Here is a 2239-nt window from a genome sequence, read left to right on the forward strand (position 1 = left end):
TGCCTTGTTCTTGTGCATGGGGCCATGTTTCTCGTTTCCCTTTTCATCCTTTACCACCATGAGTGTGTTTTATTCCTGCAAATTAAAAAGATTAAACTAAACATAAGGATAGTTCCGCGGAATGCCTCCGTGGTGCGCCACGTTTATAAGGGTCCTTGGCTAGACCCAATGTGAGGTTATATATTTTCTGAGTGGGATGTTTGGCATCCCATGTTGCACCGTCGGAGAGCAGCATCCAAACTCGAATCAATAACCTTCATGTAGTTGATCGGGTCGTCGTCCTCTATTCTCTTCCCAACCCCGAATTTTACTTCATCATCTCCGTACCTTAGGGTGAGCGTTCCGTCATTCATGTCTACCACTGCTTGCGCGGTGGCGAGAAATGGTCTCCCTAATATGAGGGGGACTTCGGTGTCTTCTTCCATATCGAGTATGACAAAATCGGCCGGATAGACAAATTTGTTTACCTTTACTAGGACATTTTCGATGACACCTTGCGGGAATTTGACGGATCGATCAGCAAGTTGTATGCTCATTTTTGTAGGACTCGTTGTTCCTAGGCCGAGCCTTTTAAACAATGATGAAGGCATGAGGTTAATGCTGGCCCCAAGGTCGGCTAGTGCATTACGAATGGGGGAGTCCCCGATCGAGCAGGGAATCGTGAAGCTTCCAGGATCGATTTTCTTTTGGGGAAGTTTGTTGAGTACGAGGGCAGAGCATTCTTCGCCTAAGTTAACTAATTGCAAAGTTTCAATTTTCTTTTTATGAGTGAGGAAGTCCCTCATGAACTTAGAGTATTTGGGCATTTGGGTTAGGACATCAATGAAAGGAATATTGACATGCAATTGTTTTAATAGACTTTTGAATTTTGCGAATTGCTCATTGGTCTTTTGACGAATTAACCTACCGGGGTACGGAACTCGAGGAGCCTTGGTAGGCTCTGATGATGGAGGAGAGTTCTTCTCCTACAGAGGCGGGGGTATAGTTTCTTCTGTCGGTGGTGGTGCTTCTGCAGGCCCCACGGTGCGGTTTCGTAACGTGATGAGATGAACTTGCGCTTTTGGGTTTGTTTCGGTATTGCTTGGTAATGCACCTTGTGGTCTCTCGGAAAAATTTTGAGCTAGTTGATTTAATTGTTTTTCTATGTTTTGAATACTAGCTTGTTGATTTCTAAAATTCGATTCTAATTATAGAAACCTTTCCGAGTTTTTCTTTTCAGTGTCGGAGATGAGGCGAGATACAATATCTTCAAGCCTTTCTCGTCCACCTTGTTGTTGAGTGAAATTTTGTGACTCATTTCTTGGTTGTTGAAAGTTTGTTCGTTGGGTTTGTTGGCTACTACTATTTCCGGGCTCTCTCCAACCAAGGTTAGGGTGGTTTCGCCATCCTTGGTTGTAAGTGCCAGTTGGAGGACCCGACGGCGTAGGTCTATTGTCAATGTAGCTTACCACTCTTGTTGATCGTCTGTTTCTTTCATACAACTCCAATTTTCATGTGGCCCACCACACCCTTCACAAACCATAACCGAGACTGTTTTTGTCATTTCCAATTTTTTTATTTTTGAAGAAAGAGCCTCGATTTGGGCTTGTAAAGAAGTGCTTTCATCAACCTTATGGGCGCCCGGGGCAATAGATTTATTGCCTCGGGGAGTGTGCCACTGAAAATTGGTTTGAGCAATTTCCTCAATTTGGTTATATATTTCATGCGGGCGGCGATTACCTAAAAGTCCCTTGGAGCTAGAGTCAAGTGTCTGCCTTGTGTGTGGCAACAACCCATTATAGAAAGTGGATACTTGTTGCCATATCGCAAGGCCGTGATGTGGACACTTTCGCAATAGCTCCTTGAACCTTTCCCAAGTTTCATATAAGGATTCCCCGTCCTCTTGCGAATATGTATTAATTTCAGTCATTAATTTAGCCGTTTTAGCTGGAGGGAAATACTTATATAGAAATTTTTGGGCTAGTTCATCCCAGGTGTTTACCGATCCAGCTGGGAGGGCATTGAGCCAAGCTTTTGCTCGGTCTTTTAGCGAGAAAGGAAACATTCGAAGGCGGATGGCGTCATTTGATGCTCCATTGATCCGAAAGGTATCACATATTTCTAAGAAATTAGTAATATATAGATGGGGATCCTCGTCCGCAAGCCCATGGAAGGTTGCGGAGTTTTGGAGCATTTGTATCAAATGTGGCCGAAGTTCGAAGTTACTGGCTTCAACATTCGGTGCATTGATAGCGGCGCC

The 2239-nt window shown here is 44.1% G+C and overlaps 1 non-coding gene across 1 annotated transcript; it reads left to right on the plus strand.

The window, feature by feature from the left end:
- Window positions 1–1808: 1808 nt before the first annotated feature.
- On the plus strand, window positions 1809–1915 carry LOC118480762. Its single transcript, XR_004863739.1, has one exon. It is a non-coding gene; the product is annotated as a small nucleolar RNA R71 (small nucleolar RNA).
- The last annotated feature ends 324 nt before the right edge of the window (window positions 1916–2239 follow it).

Source organism: Helianthus annuus, chromosome 7, assembly GCF_002127325.2.
Source record: "Helianthus annuus cultivar XRQ/B chromosome 7, HanXRQr2.0-SUNRISE, whole genome shotgun sequence".
In the NCBI taxonomy this organism is placed as follows: Eukaryota; Viridiplantae; Streptophyta; class Magnoliopsida; order Asterales; family Asteraceae; genus Helianthus; species Helianthus annuus.